A 21,222-nucleotide genomic window follows, 5' to 3' on the forward strand; every position below is an offset into this window, starting at 1 on the left:
TGCTCATGGTTTAACTGATCGTTATATGTGGGGTTGGGAAGAAACCTGGGGGATTTTCACTTTCCTTTGCAGCATGCGGTATGGGTCACTTTCTCGGGCATTGATGCACCTCTATCCCTCTTAAGGGCTGTGAGACTTTGGTCTAATTCTGGTTGTTGGCTTCATGTGGTGGTGGCTGGGTGGTGTTTAATGGCCTGTGTACACGTCAGAATAGATGATCTAGAGGCCACTTTTGGCCTTAAATTTTGACTCTATCTTCCTTTAGTCCTCATTCTGTGTTGCAGACATAAATCACACATTTCTATATAAACTAGAGTCTTTATAGTAAAAATAAAAATGAATGAAAAACACAAAAATTACAAGAAAACCTTGGTCAGAGGCCTTATAGAGGCTACCAAAATCCTAACTGCTCATTTGAACATGCTCACATTCAAATATAAATCTGTTTAATTGCAAAGCTTTTTGTCTTAACCTGCTAGTAATGAGAAAACACCATGTAATGCGAAAGAGCTGGTTATGTCAATGCTTCCTTCTCCGTTCAATTAACATGTGGGCTTTTTCACACCTAATATGCAGTGGGGCTTCTGTAAAGTCTGGGATAATGCCGTTTTTGAGGGTTGGCTCTAATTTGGTTGCAGTGACATCATTGTCTCTGTGATATTCACACAGAGAAGTTTAGATAACTACTCCTGCTGGAAGATTGTAATGTAATACTGTTTCTTAGCATTCAGAACAATGACACACCATAACCCCAAAACAGAGAGAGAATCGGCTGGTGTAAACCTGACTTATTTCGGTTATTATACCGTACTACTTTCCCCAAGGCTGAAGTTATCCTGTTGTTTGTAAAGTAAACTCTTTTAGTGAGGTTATTATAGTGGTAAAAGAAGTGGAATCACACTTTATTTTATGTATAATACTGTATCTGACTTCTTTCTACTCCATGGCCTGTTGCATAGAAAAATGTCTGTGGTTTAATCAGCTTCAAGCAAGCCTTTGCTCACATTTCATATATCAAAACTTTAAGTAGAGTTGATAGGAATGAGGCCAATGATTCTGATTCTATTTTTAGTCTACCAGTGTAACGGGAACATAAAAGGCAAAAAGATTAACCCATGCTCCCCAACATTTTAAAGACTCAAAGTAAGATTAAGAGTTTGAAAATTATCCAAGCAATAAATCCACAGATGCCAAACACACATATTTGAATAAGATTATTAATGAGGAAAAAATAGCATTTGTGCCCATCAGCTCTTAGGTTAACTTGCAGACACATAGACAACCTCTCATGTTCGTGACTTTGTAAGTGTGAAGCAGTCAAACAGCAATGAACAGAAAACATTCCAAAGCAGTACAATCCAAAGGTCCAAAAAATTGCAGACCACCATGGGAGCAGTCCTTACTCTGCTGCTTCTCTAGCTAAAGAGAGAAGGAGCAGAACAGTTACACAAAAATGTCTTTACATGAACTTCACTGGGGTTTTTATTCAGCCGATCTGCTTCCTGGCTCTATTTGAAGCCATAGCTACTGACTTTAGTGATAAAATATGTTTTTCACTTCTGTTCGCACTGCTGAACCAATATAATGAAGAGGTTATGAGTTGGATCCTATTCCTTTTGTATAGCAACTAAATTGTTTACAAGTTACAATCAGTTACACTTTTGCAAACACACTGGGGGAGCCACATTTGGTCTTTATTACTGATGCGCAACAAGAAAAAATCATCTTGACTCTCAGATTACATCTCCGGACTGACAAGGAAAAACATTTCACTTGTAAAATTAAGACATTAGATATGGAAATCAATGGCAGATAAACATGGTTTGGAGAATATTGTTCACTTCCCAGGCAGCAGGTGACACCTCATGTTCAGTCATTTTTTTAGCGTTGAATCATATTGTAAACATTTTCATTCTATTGTGTCCTTTTTTTCTGAATCTCTATTTGTTTTATTTTATACAATAAATACATAATGAGATCTCTCTCTCTGGCAATCTTTTGTTGTAGTTCTTGCTGACATTTAAAATTTGGCCATGACAACTCTGGGCAGGATAAGAACAGTGTGAATGTTGTCCCTTGGGCCTGCGGCCTCTATCTGCCAACTTGTAATAGTTTCTCTTATTCTCCTGCCCTTGCCAGTGTTCACAAATTAGACTGTGGATGTTAGAAACAAGTGAGCAGTCCAGATTCAAGCAAGGCATCGCCTGAAACTGTGTAAGGGGCATCATATTTTCCCATATACTTACATTTAGCACATGTACTTGAATACCCCACTTAGGATATATGGGTAGCATGACAGAGGTGTTAACTGATTGATTGGCACACCAGTGTAACTCCTCTTTCATTCAGGTCCCCCCCGACTAGTTCTACATTTTCCATGCAGCTGAGCTGCCAAGTCTCACACCTAAAGGGTGAGCCCTTTATTCTTTTTCTTGCTTAAGTAAAATTCCATAGGCCCTTCCAAACTCAGGCCTGCACCCTGGCATCTCCTAGCTCATTGGAAGGTGTAGTGGAGTGTGAGGGAGAATCCTGTATGGTACAATCTCATTTACAAATTATTCTTACAGATACAAAGACACTTCTCATGGCATCTCCAAACACTCAAGATGTTCACTATCTGTCATCTCACGTTGTCCTCTATGTTTATGCTACATTTTAGTTGCCACATTTATTGTTCATTATAGTAATAATAATAAAGAAACATAGCTCTCCCTTTCTAATGTGTTTTCAGTGTTATTGGGATATTCTGCACAGACTATTTCTGGTTACTACTGCCAATACATTGTTTGGAAAATGTTTTCCGGATTAAAATAATTCCACACAAGTCCTCAAGGCATCTGGCATTGCCTGCACCTGGGGTATCTTAGAGCTGACAGGGGAAATATAAATCCAAACCCATACTGGAGCTGAGAAAAGTATGGTTCCAGAGGAACAGGGATATTCTGCTCATTTTGTTCTTATCCTTTCTCAATGCTTTGGGAAGTACAAGTCAGAATATGCACAGTACTTCATTGTTAGTCCATGAATATGATGAGTGGCCCAGGGTTTTAAAAACAAAATTTCTTGGTCCTGTGTTTGTTTAAATAATTCTCAATTACACTAGTTCAGCTCATATATTATTATGTCTTATGTTTGGGGAGACCTTGTGTATTCTATCACATTTCTGCCAGAGTTACAGCTAGGGATGACAGGTTTCCAGACCACAGTCATGCCAGGCACTTGGCTCCTGCTCTTTGATTTTAGGGGAAATATAGTGATATGCTCAGAGGAAGTGTGAAATGGATCAGAACACTTGTAATTTCTCTCTACTTAATCCACAGGGAGGTCATGAGAGCATTCCAAGTAGAAAGTATCATAAGAAAATTGTGGATATAATCATCATGTGCAATAGTGTGTGTTTGAGAGAGAGAGAGAGACTGGAGAAGGGCTTTTGTGAGGCACAGGAATTATACCCTCTAAACCATACTTTAAATTGCTTTAATTTTCAAATATTACCCAAGAGAGGAAGAGGCACAGCTTGAACCCTGTCACGTAGACCCCCAATTTTAGCCATTTGTCAAATGCATTTAAAGGGACAACTTTTTCAAAAAGTTATACAACCTGTGTACAACCACCAGCTCATGCTCTTTTGAAGTACCAGCTTCTGCAAGTACTGGTGTTAGAGACTATAGAGTGACAGAGTTTGCACATGCAAAAATCATTTCCAAAATGTGTTTTGTGGATGAAAATGCAGTCATTAGGTTATGCAGTATTAGAATCTGTCAACTGTGCAATCAGGTGTCAATGTTTAAAAAAAGGATTCAAATTACTGCTGTGCAAAGAGCCTGCACAAGGTGTATGCATCTCTTAAGTCTCATGTAGCCACATTTTGAGGGTTTAAGTGGGTTGTCTCTGCAGGAATAAAGGCAAAATACAAAGAATGTGGTTTACTCAGCCCACAACTTTATTAGCCTGTGTGGGAATACCTGACAAATTGTCCAGCGCAGGTCAGCATTCTTTCCTTAATCATTCCCATCTTTTGGGAAGGGCTGCTATCAGCCTTCACTTCCCAGCCTGGTCCCGGCCCATTGCTGGGACTCTGCTGCCCACTCCTCGTGTTGGGGGTTAAGGAGGAACTAGTTTCTAAAAAAAGGTGTGTGTTTATGCGGGTGGGAGGGTTGTCTTCCTGCAGTGCCACATGTTGGGCATGCTAATTCCCTTTTCCCAGTTTCCTTAAGGGGTGACTTCTCCTAAATCCACTTCCAACTCTAGTTCAACAGGGAACTGGACCCTTACAGAACTTGTACTTGCACTGGACACCTGCCACAAGGAATCTCCAGCAATTACCTTGGCTGCCTCCTTTCCTCCCCCCGACACCCCCATCTCGATTCCCAGATAGTTAACAGCACCATGGTTAATATTGGCCAAAAATATATCCATTCCCTGGATGAATAGGCATCCCCCATTGTACCATATGTCCATTTTCCTGTTTTTGCTAGTTAATCTGACCAGGTTACACCACTCTCTGAATCCGTTCACTGGTTCTTCTTTCACCACTGTAGGAAGTTTCAACTTCTTGTCTTGCCTGAATAGCCAAGCTAGATTTGCACTGCATTGCTTGTGGGCCCCCTTTTTCCACCATGATATCAACCTCAATACTCCTTTTATTTTCTTGTCCCAGAAACTTCTCTACAACTTTTTCTAGGCCATACACTATGTTAGGAATGACATCCTAGATCTGGGTCACTGAGCTACCTCCCCTCATTTAGGTCAGATCCCTTTAGAGGACTCACTTCTTCTACAGTGTGTGCAAGAAGCGAGGAAATAATGAGCAACTGAATGAGCCTCAACTACTCTGTACATGTGTAGTTATCCCCTCTTGTGTCACATCTAAATTTAGATTGTAAGCTCTCTGGGGCAGAGAACTAATGTACCTCTCACACACTTGGATCTGATACATCAGGATCTTGCAAACCACAGATCTGATAAACATGCAGCATCATAAAAAATAGTGTTCCGCATTTGTTTTCTGACAGGCTTGGTGAATCAGGCCATACCTTTACCCTTATTATACAGAAGTCCAGAAAACATATGTTTGGGTAGCTGTAATACTACCTCTAGGTTCACTAAGTTGGTGAACCTAGAGCTTTGAGCACCTTTTCTAGTGTGCATTCAAACACCACAGGGGAGGGCCCGTAATTCTGAGTAGTTTGCCATAGGATCAGAAAAATACTTTTGGTGGCTGTATATGAAATGTTCATAGGTGTATTGAAAAGGTTAAAATAATACTGGACGTGGGGCTTAGAGGTGGGCAAACTGATCCTAATAATTTGAACCTTTATCTAAAACTTCAAAACAAATCATAATCAAACTTTTTTTTATGTTAACAATTTTTGTTAAAAAAAAATTAACATTTCCCCCATCCATTATCACACCTTTCGTAGCATTAAGGATCAGACGTGAAAACAACGGAAATACTATAAGAGACTTTTTGAGGAACTTCAGACTTGAAAGTATGAAAGTATTCTAAATCTTGTGTGAAAGCCTTGGAATCATGACCTCACCAGCCCACCTTCTAAGGATGATGGCTAGCTGGCCTGTAAGGACTGCACTGTACCACCACAACTTCTCAGAGTTTAGCTGTTGTTAATTTGAAACCTCTAAAAACATTTTCCATTGTTTCATTTGTTATTATTTAAACCTTTTCAAATGTGAGTGAACCCAAAATGTGCACAAAGGTCTAGCAGCACAAATCTCCATGAACACCAGTGGGACTCCTGTAGCTAAATTCTTCACACAGCACAGTTAAAAATTAGGAGTAAATGTCTAACTATTAAATGCTATATCTGGAGATTTAAGATCATTTCTTAAAACAAAGTTAAACGATTTTGCCAAGAATATAAGAAACACAACACACCAGTTTTTTTTTTCTTTAAATGATCCCTCCTGGATCAAGCAGGCAACACCAGAGGAGTCTCACACTAACACTGCTGGAAGGACTTAATTGCCCAAGGGGACAGAAAACAGAATCCAGCTACAAAGTTTTGGTCTCCGTCCCAGATACGTAGTCTATTAAACGAGTCGGGAGGTTACAGTGAAAAGAAATAAGCCCTACAGCAGAACTGGATTTTGCAATCTGCTCTGCTGGGAAAGGTGCTGACACAGAGTCAGACTGCCGACAGCAAGAGATGTGCAGATTGCCGCTGAACCATATGGAAGAAAAAGAAAAAATAAAATAAAATAAAAGAATAAAAAAACAACAACAAGAGAGAGGCATCTGCAACCTCATTAACAGGGCAAATGCCATGCTTTTCCACACCTTTTGGTACTTCCCTCCCATCCCCGCAATGTTGACATACAATATCAGCAGAGTATGGTTTGAGGCAATAAAACTTTTCTAATGGCAAAGCCTATTGTGTTTCTTCGGAAAGTGACTAAGGCGAGCATGAGGTCTAGTAAGTTTAGAGCAAAGGTCTGGGAGCCACTCACTCAGTCTGTCACTTGGGGCAAGACACTTGACCTTCCTTCTTGTGCCTTAGGCATACCAGCTAAGAAAAGTGAATTAAAAGCAGAATTTCAGTGAAGACCAGATGCTTCTATCAGGGTAACCTTTCTTAGTTTAGCTGAACTGGAAAACTAAAAATCATCTCTTTTTAAGTATCATTTGTTTCTATGGGCTCAAAATTTCAGTCTGGCCTCCAAAGTTTGGCCTGTAATTTTGCACTTGCACACACTTGTGCATACAAAGGTAAATTTTTGGATACACAAATAGTATTTGGGGACTCACAATGCAGGGAGTCACTCACTATCTGTTTTTACCAAGCATGATTTCAGCGTAGTCCTTGAATCAAATCAACTTGGCCTTTTTGTTTGGACTAACTTAGTCTCTGTTTGGTTTTCTCAAACCTATTTATGACATTCATTATTGAAAACAAGTTGACCTATTTTCCATTAACATTGGTTATTACAGGTTATTGTATAATCTTATAAACTTTTACATACTGTTTACAACTGAGTTCACAAATAGGGTAAATTTGTCAGCCCAATTATCATAACAGTGCAGAATGTAAATGTAATTTCCTCTCTTAGTAGTCACACAATGCCATGTGCATGCATTTTTAGTTGTGAAGAGCATGATCAGACTGTCTAGTTCACTAGACTGGTAGCGCTCTGATTTTAAGGGGGTTTGGGTATGTTAAGCAGTCTTAATCTATAGAAAGCACACCATTTGCAGTGCAAATACTCGTTTGTGAGTATACAATTTGCTATATCCGAGTATTCTGAGGTGCAAGCAGAAAAGGTAAGTCACAAATGAGGTAAGCCCTACTTTACACCAGTGCGGAACAACTTAATTGGAGGTTTGCATTGGTATAACTCTGTGGGTATAGCTATTGGAGTAAAAGTGGTGCAAAAATCCCTACTTAGCATTAGTGCAGGTAAATTCTAGCACTTGCATGTTTACAGAAAACACACAAAAAGGAGTATGGGCATGGCAAAAATGCTACATCATTATTTAAATCCAAACAAATACTTGTTGGGTTTTTCTTTTGTTCCATTGTGGAATATAGTCTCTTCTTTGCAGCATGTATAATTCCCATTAAATACTCCATTGGGAGAACAGGCCACATAACACGTATATATTACAATCATAGATGTTGATGAGGGAATTTGGTCACCAAGTCCTTCTTTCTGCCATTGCAGCATTGTTCAGTTCTCTACAGCACATTTGTTCCTCCAAGCTTGGTAATTGCGCTTAATGAATCCAAAAGTTAATTACTGTGCTATGTAATCAGCACTGTGATTTAGGGAACAAAAATATCCATGTATTTTCTCTGTAAATATATGGCATTTACCATGTAATTAAATAGCCAGTAATTACCAGTTAACTAAAGAATACATGCATTGTATTCTTTGTAGTAAGAAAGTAGTACATGTTTTATTTTCTAGTCATGTGCCTCATGTCTCTGAAACCGAATAGCAATTGCGTGAGTCAAACTCTTATTGGAAAGCTGGTAAACTGAATAAGGGATTTTTTCCCTTACTTTTCATATTATCTGCTGCCTCGAAGACCCAGAGGCTAGGTATGTCTGCTCTTAGCTGAGAGGCAGGTGAATCTCAGGAGAAGATTATATTGGATGCCACCACAAAGTCTTAGTGAACCTCCAGTGTTCTTGAGGCTCTCCATTTCCCATGACTAGAGCTAGCTGAAAAGTCAGAACATTTATTTTTAATATTGTCTTTGAATTATTATTTTTTGAATTTTGGATCTATTCATGAATTGTTCCCTGAGCTCCATGTGCTATGCAAATAATGACCTTTTATTTGGGAAAATATCATGAAAATTATCAAATAAATTGTTCAGCAAATATTGTTCTGCCATCCCCATCTGGGACAGTCCATCTCATCACAAACTGACCCACTTTTACACTACCATTCAGTGTGTAGTTACTTCTTTTTTTTACAGATTTCCCCCTGACGGTGGTAGCAGGCATACATCAATGCCAGACATTTAACATTTCCTTTGGCACTGGGTTTGCCTGACAGCAGCACCACTGAGAATACACCTCTGACCAGAATCTCTGCTGTGCAATAGATTTCCTAGTGCAGGCTTTTATGGCAGAGGCATGGGACACCTTGAATGTAATTAATAAGGAAGGATCCAGAGAGTAACTGGGAAGCCTTAAAGTACAGAGAACAGATGACAGATGATAGAAGAGCAACATGTACTGAACCCATGTAAATGTTGAAAGAGAGAGTAGTATGGGAGTGGACTAGAATGGAGGTTGGGCTTTTCCATTAAACCTACGACAAACCTGAAAAATAGTTTCAAAAATTGGTTTATTTCAGAATATGGTGAAAAGTTCAAGCTGGAGCATATTTGGACTGAACCAATTTTTCTGCCCCCTAACTAAAAATTGCAAGAAAGGTGAGAAAAATCTGTTGTGTTGAGAAAGAATAGTCATGATTTTTTTTGAGAGAGAGAGAAAGGGAGAAGAACTGTCCTGTAACCTTCTAGCTTACAAGCTCATCTGCTTAACCTGGAAGATACTGAAAGTCCTGTCACCAAATTTCTCTGTGGTTAATTACTTGCACAAAGGTGCTCCCCAAAACATCTTTAAGTGCATGGCTTCCAACTTAAATTGAATTTTCTGCTATGTATGCTCAGTCAAGCATTTTCATTTTTTTTTTCAAAATCTGGCAAAGTACAAACTGCTTATCAAGTCCAAACTACCAAGTCTGAAGTCTCAGATTTAATCTGTTTCTCAGTTTTCCTCTCTAAAGCATGAGCATGTATTTTTTTTACAGTGGAAAGAATGGATTTTTGAATACTTTAATAAGTCCAGAGCATCAGAGAGGATTTTACTCAAACTTTTAGGAATAATCCACCTTTAGGCAAAGTCCAAACATAGAAAATTTCAGCTCATGAAGTTAACATTTTAGAAAGTTACAAGCATGGGTTAAATAGAGATTGTTTTGTAAGCTTTTCACTCTAGCATTTATAACCAAGGCATGATAATAATATGCACAATTAAAAAATCTGAATATGGTTAAGAGTGTATTTGATTTCCAAAAAGTCACAGTTCCCCTTACCATGCCCCATTACTGGTATCCACTCTTCACTGTGACCCAGGGAAAAATAAGATGATTTTACAATTATTTTAGTCTTTACTGCTGTGTTTTCATAGTCTGCTTTCTTAATGCTGTATTATATGTGTGTAGCAGAAGGCTGCCTCAGCACAGTGTCACAGCTGGGCATATGAGCAGCGCTGGGATTAGTATTAATTTACTTGAAAAATAGTTTGAAAAATATAGAAATAGTATATAACATCCAGGGTTAAGACAGTATTTGTCAGGACTCGAGAGGAAAATAGTGGAGTCATAGAGTCATACGCTGCAAAAAAACAACAACAAGAAAAACCCACCCCAAAAAACAAAAACCAGCACCAGCGTGTCTCGGTGCCTGAGTCAACTGACTCAGGTGCACACTAAGGGGCTAAAAATAGCAGTGCAAACATTCCTGCTAGGCTGGAGCCTGGGCTCTGAAATCCAGTGAGGGGGGAGGATCTCAGTGTCCAGGCTTCAGCCTGAGTGAGAACATCAACACTGTTATTTTGAGCCCCATAACACGAGCCTGAGTCAGTGGACCCCAGCTCTGAGACTCTCCGTGTGGGGTATTTTTGGCAGGGTAAAAGTACCCACAGAATTTAAGGCCATCTAGTCTAATCTCCTGTATAACACAGGCCATCAACACCACCCATTACCTGTATACTAAATCCTGTAATGGAAATAAGACTAAAGTCAGTGAGACTCACAGAAGACTAGACTATTATGTGCCACAGGCAAACACTAGGATGACAGAGGTGCATCAGTGATCCAGGCCCCTGTGGTGGTAGGGAAATGATTAAGTGAGATATACTCAGATAATTCTGCCAAGTGATCCAGACCCACATGCTGCACAGGAGAACAAAAGCAAAAAATCCCCCCAAAATCCAGAGTCACTGCCAATCTGGTCTGGGGGACAATTCTTTTCCAGTCCCACATATTGGCATTGGTTAGACCTGGCTGAGCATGTGAGCCAGCCAAGAATCTGAGAGAGAATGCTCAGTGTCACCTTAGAGCCCTGGTCCACCCTGCCCAATGTTCCATCTCCAGCCATGGTAGTCCATGATGCTTCAGATGAACGAGATAAAATCCCACGCCCAGAATACATTGCGGGGGGAAGAGGGTGAAACTCTTTCTGACCCCTGCCAGTGCTGGCTAAAACCCTAAAGCATGAGCTTTAGAAACATAAGACATAAACCAGAAGTGAGTCACAGGGCTGCTGATCCCCACCCTCACAAGCAACCTCATCCTACAATTGCACTCATTAATTTGTCCAGCTCTCCCTTAAAGCTAATTAAGTTGTTTGCCTTTCCCCCTCCGCCCAAAACTCCTTCTAGAACCTCGCTGGTGGTTAGAAACCTTCTTCTAATTTGCAGCCTGAATTTCTTCATGGACAGTTTATATTTGTTTGTTCTTGTGCCAACATTATGCTTTACCTTAAATAGCTCTTCTTGCTCCCTAGTATTTACCCTGTTAACGTATTCACAGAGAACAATCGTATCCCCTCTTGGTCTTCTTTTTGCAAGACTAAACAAACCCAACTCTTCCAGCCTCCTCTCATAAGATAGGCCCTCTATTCCCCTGATCATCCTAGTAGGGTCAAGGAGGAGGATCAGGGACTGGCTTGGATGCTGAGAATTGAGATGGTGGCGTTATAGGTCCAGGAGGGAACAGCAAGGGCAGTGAAGAAGAGGATCAGAGGTCTCATTAGAACAGCTGGTCTTCTGGAAAGGCAAAAGCACAGGGTCAGGAACAGATCAGGTCTCCCAATTTGATCTCTTTCCTGCAGGCACTAAACAGAAACTGCATCTGTGCTGGTGTAAAAATCAAATTAAAACTTGACCAATAATATTTTGCCTGTTTCTCCATCACTGTGGTGTTTTACTCCCCCTGATAATTCAGCTTCATAGTTAGCAGGTACTCTATTAAGGTGAGTGGGAGAGTTCAGTTTTATTTCTCTCAGTGCTATATTTATTAAGACTGCTGTAGGAAAAGGACAGCATGCACCTATTACTATACCTTTGTAACCAAAAGGGATAGGCACTTCATTATTTTTTTAAACAAAAGCTTGGATTTTGGGGGAATAAAGCACAATCCTTGTGAACCCCCTAATTCCATGATTCCCTCTACATGGAGAACTACTGACCCTCGCAGTGGGCCAGGAAAGCAGAAATGGTTTGCAGAGAAAGCTCCGTTATTAAACTGTACTTAACTGTGGTAGAGGCTGAGCTCACCATTTCAGACTGAGAACATGGCCACACAAAGAAAATGTTATGACAATGGACCTCAATTAAATGTCTTCCACAGCAGTGTTTGCTATTTGACAATCACAGGAGAAGGAGGCAGTTTTTGATCTCTGCCCCTCTCTTGAAGTGGAAGCCTGGAAGGAGTGTTTGTAAAACTAGATGAATGAGTCAGGCATTTTCAAATGGACAAAAATTAAAAAATGGGAAAAATGTAAACAAAAAAATATACCAGTCATTTTGGGTTGGGTACATGGTCTACAATCCAAATTAGGGGTTTTCTTCTACTTCCATTTGAAGGAGAAAAGAGCTTTCTTTGGTATACAATTTAAGTGGCTCATTTACTGGGCCTATCCATTCTGCTGTTTACAAAAATGAAATGAAACATTCCAGCCATATCGATTTCATCTCTAGAAGACAATATGTAGTATATTACATCTAGAAGAAATACTTTTTCTAGTTGTTAAATGCCCTGCCTATGTTTTTATTCCTTTTATTTTCAGATAGACACAAAAACACACAAACAACTGATGTAGATTTCATAACTTTGTCATTGATAAGACAGGTATCAAAAACTGATCCATCATGGGACCAAACAGAGATTCTAAAAGTTGTAATAACAATGTTAATACTTGCTATCTATTGACAATGTGCTTGGCAGACAGCACAAAACACACTGGAAGACCACAATAAATGTTCTGTCTTACACCATCATGTTTCCAATATTTTGGTAATGGGTGGGTGCAAGTGTTTGTTGAAATGGATTTGCATTTGTGAGCTATTTGAGTTTTGAGCATGGACTTGAATGAAGAGAGTGTGGAGAGCAGGTGCAGTGGGATCAGGGATGAAGAGGGTCAGGACTCCTTCTGACTTCAACTTGTCTTGCTAAATCCACAACTGAAAAGAAAATAAGAGCGCACGATGAAAGCTGTTCTGAAGCTATATTTGCAACAGGACATTCATGTCATTTGACATATGGAACCTCTAAAACTAAACATATACAATTTTCACAATGCAGTTAAAAATTAGCCATGCTGTGTTTGGTTTACAGAGTATATCAACACATAAAAAGGCACTTAAGTAAACTGCTATGGGGCTAAGAGGAGTGGATGAAGGTGAGGGGAGCACTAGTTTACTCTTTCAAAGAACAACATGATAGAAATGATAGATATGAAGTCATATAAATATTTGCTATTTTATTAGGAAAATATCGATAAATAGGTCAGGGAAGGGATTATAATGAAACTAAGTACTCTTTTCTAGCATTTTATGAGCTAGCATGTGCATGCTCCGTCTCCTTAATATAACAGAGCTCTTGTCTGACTAGATCAAGTTACTTAATGCCTTGCTTATTGTAGAATGATATGCTTTTGGAGAATGACTGACATCTGGCAGCAGCCAACATCTTGAATTAAGATTGATTTTGACCAATCAAAACAAGGCAGATTGGACATTGTAAATCTCTTTAATGATTACAAGTTCAGATGATGTAGGATGGATGCCAAACATTAATATCATGCTCAATGAATACTTCTGTGTTGTAGTTGGCTGATGGGGCCCTGTATAAAACGACATGTGAAGCAAACAAAACTGGTAAACTTTGGCCTCTCCTTGGATTCATGAAAAGATAGAAAACAGTTACTTTCTGCTAGATAGGTTTTACCGCAGTTTATTCTGTAAGCAGAAAACAGTTTTTGTAACTAACACTGCTCTTGATTATTAACAATTGTTCATATGTCTCAGTGGAAAGTCAGGGTTATTGCCTCCTGGTATGAGATACGTTGTGTGTGGAATCATAACCCTGTGACTTACAATATTCTAGGCAAGCTTAACAGCCTAGACAGGACTATAGTTTCTGTGGACATATTAAAAATCTTTAGGGGTGGAATATCTGTAATACAGACCCTAAATGGAAGGGGACTCTTTGGAAAGCAATTGACTTGAAGAATTTATGTGTGTCAGGGTTAAGAGCTTGTAAATGAATTTTGGGATATATACCTAAAGGCATTATGTCAAGAGAGGTTATGGAACCAGTCCATGTAGCACTAATTGAGAATATTTCTAGAATATTTCATATATTGTCACCTCAAAGAGCCATTTATATTGGAAGGAATTCAGAGATATATCAAAAGTGATTGGGATTTGAAGAAAATTTACAACAGCTAAAAGACGTGTTAAGCTTGGCTTAATGAAGACTGAAGAGAGAAGATATGATATCCATATGTAAGTATTTGCAGGGCATTTTAAAAGCAGTACATTTTTACAAAATGAGGAAGAAAATATTTTTTAGGGTGGTTCAAAAAGGGTATTATTGGGAATATTGGGACGAAACTGAGCAAAATTTAGGCTGAAGGTCAAGAAAAAAAATCTGCATGGTCTGTTGAACTGGGGAATGGTCCCCAAAGGGATACATTGGAAGATCTATTCCTTGAATCATTTAAAACCAGTATTAAACAACATTCTTAAATGTATTGTGGACAGCAGCCATGTGTAGGTAGGAGGATATATTAGGTGACTTACTGGTAAGTTTCCATTTTTTATTTCTAGAATTGTCTGAAATATTTCTCCACATTGGCTAAGCTGAAAAATGTGGATATATATTGCTTGGTTTTCGGTTAGGGCCCTATTTTGTCATTTAGACTACCGGTTTTGAAATAACTGATGGGACAGAATTAGAGCACTCCGTGGAGAGCTCGGGGAGAGATTGAGCCTCAGGGAGTGTGTCAGGCACTGTGGAGCCTACTACCCTCGGAGGATTGCCTGGTTCCACGTGGATGAACAGGACTGCAGTTTGGCCAGACTTTCCTGCTGGCTGTTCAAAATGGGAGAGGCTCCTCCTGCATTCCCACAAAGGGGCCTGTAACAGTTTGGCCCACTGCATGCATTTTGTATTATTTTCTTTGTGATTGCAGGCAAACATTTTAAAAGTTATTTCCTTCTTTTGTTGAGTGACAAGGAAAAAAGAGCCAATGTATTGTAAGATCCTGATGGTGGGAGGAAGGGAGAGAGCTCCTATTAGTATGTCTGGCGGTGTCAGTGACAGCCACAAGTCAACAACTGCCTTTGCATAACAGTTGTGCTGCCAGTCCTGCTGATAACCTCAGTCCCTGGATTATATTACTGTTGACCCAAATAACCCTTTAATGAAATTTGACAATGACAAAGAGCCAAATGACAAGAGTAACATAACAGTTCAGACTGGCAGAAAAAACATCCTCTTGGATTCTAAAATATCTGGTTGTGGCAATTTTGAGATTACAGTGAGACATCTCCTGAGAAAATACTGAAAGGAGGGGGTCTGAATTAACATTGGAAATATGTCTGTTGAAGCAAAGGAATCATGAAGACAGCTGAATCAAGTGATGACTGTTTCCTGGGATCTGTGTCCAAAGACAGAATTCATAAACAAGCTTGGGCAGTTTATCTGAAGACATATGCAGTATTGCTAAATTTAAAATTGATTTGGGGACAATTTTAAGAATGTGACTCTGTTTTGTAAATAAACCTGGAATGAGATGAACCCTAAATTAGAGCAATGTAGAACAACATTCAAAGATAAAGCAGACAGATACATTGTCTGGGTCAATTTAAAAACGGTACTAGCTACAAACACAAAGCATACATCCTGATGTCTTTGTTACTAATGGGGCCACCAGAAGTAATCAGGTAGATCAAACTGCAGACATTGAGATGGGCTATGGAAATGCACTGAGGAAGTTGGGACAGTGTTTGTTGAAAAGGTTTTGCTTAAAGGAGAACCAGTGTGTGTGAAGTCTGTTGAAATAATGAACAATAAGGGGCCAGGAAAAGGATAAAGATAGAAATTTGGCAGAAAATCCTAAGATGGAGGGGAGCTTTAGGGAGATATTTTTTTCTTATTTCTAATAAAGTTCCTTTTCCAGTGTTAGAAGAAAGTGGGTCTATCTGTGATTCTTTACCATTATCACAAAACACCCACTTTGTCTCTATCCTAATCTCTCTTTTTCTTTCCACTGTTCTACTCTGGAGGTTCTCCCCTTCCATTAATGCAGCTATTCCTTAACTCTGTGCCTACTTGTGCTAAAAGAGGCTGTGGACAAAATCTATTGACTCTGAGACAAAAGGGTTCAGAGCAAGAAAAAGAAATCTCTTTATGGGAGGAGCACTGATTTCAGAGGAGGAAGAGAAGAAGCCTCCTTTCAGGGCAGACCTCTTAAGGGAAGGAGATCACAGCCACGGGTACTTCTGGGCAGCCGCTCCTGTCTTCTGCCTGGTGAAGCTTACCAGACTGGAACAACTAGCAGTAAGGATGACCTATAATATAATAGTACTATGTAATAACTAATTACCAAAAACATTGTAATGTCACTACTCCAAATTTCTGTTTCACTCCTCCTGTATGCAGCACTGTGGGACACATTATAATAATGCCTATCCCAGTTTTTCAGAATAAATCTATTATCCAAAGTGAGCCCCAATATCAGGATGAAGTTAAAACTTACCAATTTTTAACATGCATATTAATCTACTTATCTCAAATTTAAAAACATTAGTGTGGTTCAGAACAATAAACCTGACTGACATTGACAAACCAAAATGCGGTCAAGCAATTGGCTATCTGATTTATCAACAGCAGGAAGGAGAAGGTATGATTTTTGTCTACCCATTTTTGGGAAGCTGCTTGTAGGTTGAACAGTTGGATGGTGGGAGGGAGAAGAATCCAGTTTTGAGAAGTTCTATTTTCTGGTAGGTTATATATACGGCTAAATAAAATAATTGCATAAGAATCTGAAACTATTGACGCTCATCTGAAATTCTCATCACATCAGACTCTTTTGATCCATCTCTGCCACCACTGAACCTTCAGCTATAGGTCATTCTGAGAGGCAGAATCTTGGATTAATTAGATGGGCCATTGACCTGGTGTGGTATGACAATTCCTATGGAAACTCTGGAAGAAGAGGAGGCAAATTTTTACTTTAGAGAAAGTAATGAATGCATCCTTAATTAGTGAGATGAGAAAATGATTCAATATTCTCCTTTTTAAAGTAAACCATGTGTTGGTTGTGGAATAGTCAATCTGTCACACTGCTCAGACACATTCTGAACAGCTCACATTTATCACATCAGAGGATGCCACTTTCTGTAAATAGACAAGGTGTGTCACGTAGTATCTTTTATTGAACCAACATCTATTGATGAGAGAGGCAAGCTTTCGAGCTTACACAGTGTTCTCCTCTGTGTAAACTCAAAAGCTTCTCTCTCTCACCAGCAGAAGTTGGTTCAACAAAAGATATTACCTCTCTCTCTAATATCCTGGGACCAACATGCCTACAACAACACTGCCCACTTTCTGTAATGACACTTTTTGAACCATGGTCTTTGAGAATAATGGTCACAAAATCTATTCAATATCAATAACAAACCAGGCCCAGAGGTAATCCTTGTATGGATGACAGGTTTCGGTGGTAGCCGTGTTAGTCTGTATCAGCAAAAAAAAACCAAGGAGTCCTTGTGGCACCTTAGAGACTAACAAATTTATTTGGGCATAAGCTTTCGTGGGCTAGAACCCACTTCATCAGATGTATGAAGTAAAAGATACAGGAGCAGGTCTAGAACGCTTGATAGAGATTCTGTAGGTGTTTGTCTCTAACTGAGGGATCGGAGCAAATGCGGTTTTATCTTAGAGCTCAGATCATGTGATATGGTCTGGATGAAAGCTGGAGGCATGTAGGTGAGTATACTGGTCAGTAAGTTTCCGGTATAGGGTGGTGTTTATGTGACCATCACTTATTACACACTGTAGTGTCTAGGAAGTAGACCTCTTGTGTGGACTGGTCCAGCCTGAGGTTGATGGTAGGGTGGAAATCATTGAAATCTTGGTGGAATTCCTCAAGGGCCTCCTTCTCATGGGTCCATTGTCTACAGCCAAGCTCTAAGATACAATCACATTTGCTCTGATCCCTCAGACAGAGACAAACACCTACGGAATCTCTATCAAGCATTCTTAAAACTGCAATACCCACCTGGTGAAGTGAAGAAACAGATTGACAGAGCCAGAAGGGTACCGAGAAGTCACCTACTACAAGACAGACCCAACAAAGAAAGTAACAGTATGCCATTAGCCACGACCTACAGCCCCCAACTAAAACATCTCCAGTGCATCATCAAGGATCTACAACCAATCCTGAAGGACAACCCCTCACTCTCACAGACCTTGGGAGACAGGCCAGTCCTCGCTTACAGATAAGCCCCCCCAACCTGAAGCAAATACTCACCAGCAACTACACACCACACAACAAAAACACCAACCCAGGGATCAAAGCCTGCTACAAACCCCAGTGCCAACTTTGTCCACATATCTATTCAGGGGACACCATCATAGGACCTAACCACACGAGCCACACCAGCCAGGGCTCGTTCACCTGCACATCTACCAATGTGATATATGTCATCGTGTGCCAGCAATGCCCCTCTGCCATGTACATTGGCCAAACCAGACAGTCTCTACGCAAAAGAATAAATGGACACAAATCTGACATCAGGAATCATAACATTCAAAAAACAGTAGGAGAACACTTCAATCTCTCTGGTCACTCAATAACAGACCTCAAAGTGGCAATTCTTCAACAAAAAAACTCCAGAAACAGACTCCAACATGAAGCTGCAGAACTGGAATTAATTTGCAAACTAGATATCATCATATTAAGCCTGAATAAAGACCGAGAGTGGTTGGGTCATTACAAAACCTAAACTTAATTTCCCCAATACTAATTTCTCCCTACTGTTACTCACACCTTGTTGTCAATTGTCTGTAATGAGCCACTCTCTTACCATTTCAAAAGTTATTTCTCCTCCCTTGGTATCCTGCTGTTAATTGATTTATCTCTTTAGACTGACCTAACACTTGGTAAAGCAACCCACATCCTTTCATGTATTTATACCTGCTCTGGTATCTTTTACTTCATACATCCAATGAAGTGGGTTTTAGCCACAAAAGCTTATGCCCAAATAAATTTGTTAGTCTCTAAGGTGCCACAAGGACTCCTCATTTTTTTTCTTGTATGGATTTTGGGCAGGCTGTTTTAAGTCATGCTTTGAAGCATTCAGTCTCAGGAAGCTCATCGGTTATTGGGGCCCCACACACTGTGATAGGGTGAAACATGAGAGTGATATTTAAATGCTCAAGGGAGGAAGGAAGCTTTTGAGGTAATAGCACAGAACAAGGGGCCAGGAGATCTGAGGTCTGTTCCAGCCTCTGCCATCTGGCTTGGCTTAGGACACTTTACAACTACTGTGTACTCTGCTTTCCCCATCTGTAAAATGGGGCTGTGGATATGAGAGAAGAAGGGATATATGGATTTTATAAAACATCATAAAATGTAACGCTTTACAAAAATATCTGTAAAAGTGTACAGAATAATGGGAAAGTCACAAGCAGTGATCAAAGTGACATTTTCATTGTATGAAATTTTTCTCAAGGTTCACCACACTTATTGAGCATGGGAAGTGTTCTTGAAGAGGTACTACTGTAGAAGGAGACATAGAATCATAGAATCATAGAATATCACGGTTGGAAGGGACCCCAGAAGGTCATCTAGTCCAACCCCCTGCTCGAAGCAGGACCAATTCCCAGTTAAATCATCCCAGCCAGGGCTTTGTCAAGCCTGACCTTATAAACCTCTAAGGAAGGAGATTCTACCACCTCCCTAGGTAACGCATTCCAGTGTTTCACCACCCTCTTAGTGAAAAAGTTTTTCCTAATATCCAATCTAAACCTCCCCCATTGCAACTTGAGACCATTACTCCTCGTTCTGTCATCTGCTACCATTGAGAACAGTCTAGAGCCATCCTCTTTGGAACCCCCTTTCAGGTAGTTGAAAGCAGCTATCAAATCCCCCCTCATTCTTCTCTTCTGCAGACTAAACAATCCCAGCTCCCTCAGCCTCTCCTCATAAGTCATGTGCTCTAGACCCCTAATCATTTTTGTTGCCCTTCGCTGGACTCTCTCCAATTTATCCACATCCTTCTTGTAGTGTGGGGCCCAAAACTGGACACAGTACTCCAGATGAGGCCTCACCAGTGTCGAATAGAGGGGAACGATCACATCCCTCGATCTGCTCGCTATGCCCCTACTTATACATCCCAAAATGCCATTGGCCTTCTTGGCAACAAGGGCACACTGTTGACTCATATCCAGCTTCTTGTCCACTGTCACCCCTAGGTCCTTTTCCGCAGAACTGCTGCCTAGCCATTCGGTCCCTAGTCTGTAGCGGTGCATTGGATTCTTCCATCCTAAGTGCAGGACCCTGCACTTATCCTTATTGAACCTCATCAGATTTCTTTTGGCCCAATCCTCCAATTTGTCTAGGTCCTTCTGTATCCTATCCCTCCCCTCCAGCGTATCTACCACTCCTCCCAGTTTAGTATCATCTGCAAATTTGCTGAGAGTGCAATCCATACCATCCTCCAGATCATTTATGAAGATATTGAACAAAACCGGCCCCAGGACCGACCCCTGGGGCACTCCACTTGACACCGGCTGCCAACTAGACATGGAGCCATTGATCACTACCCGTTGAGCCCGACAATCTAGCCAGCTTTCTACCCACCTTATAGTGCATTCATCTAGCCCATACTTCCTTAACTTGCTGACAAGAATACTGTGGGAGACCGTGTCAAAAGCTTTGCTAAAGTCAAGAAACAATACATCCACTGCTTTCCCTTCATCCACAGAACCAGTAATCTCATCATAAAAGGCGATTAGATTAGTCAGGCATGACCTTCCCTTGGTGAATCCATGCTGACTGTTCCTGATCACTTTCCTCTCATGTAAGTGCTTCATGAGACATAGTCTCATGACATAGTCATGACATAGTCATGACATAGTCCCTGCTCTAAGAACATACATCCTAGTATAGCTCTATCCTTCAATATCCATCAAACTTTGCATTTATTCTCCTGCTCCTAATCAAACAATAATGCTATAACATAGTCTAGATGTCTATCATTAGGGTTGTTTAATTTAATATTTTCCTAAAGCAGAAAATGATGCATTCAGACCAATCTGCAGTGGTCGCTTATGTGATAAAGTGATGAAGTGAGCTGTAGCTCACGAAAGCTTATGCTCAAATAAATTTGTTAGTCTCTAAGGTACCACAAGTACTCCTTTTCTTTTTGTGAATACAGACTAAAATGGCTGCCACTCTGAAACCTGTCATTATGTGATAATAGGCTCATATGAGAAGTTTAGTAGCCCCAAATTATAAGTGTTGATAGCCTTTCTAAAAAACAGTATTATTCATCTGTATAATTACTCTGGTTGCCCTCATTATTCATATAAATGTCTAATCCATTTTAAGTAATAAAAGTTTATTATGAGTTGTATAAAAGAGTATTTCCTTTAATGAGTTCTAAA

This window comes from Natator depressus, chromosome 4 (genome assembly GCF_965152275.1).
Source record: "Natator depressus isolate rNatDep1 chromosome 4, rNatDep2.hap1, whole genome shotgun sequence".
Classification (NCBI taxonomy): domain Eukaryota; kingdom Metazoa; phylum Chordata; order Testudines; family Cheloniidae; genus Natator; species Natator depressus.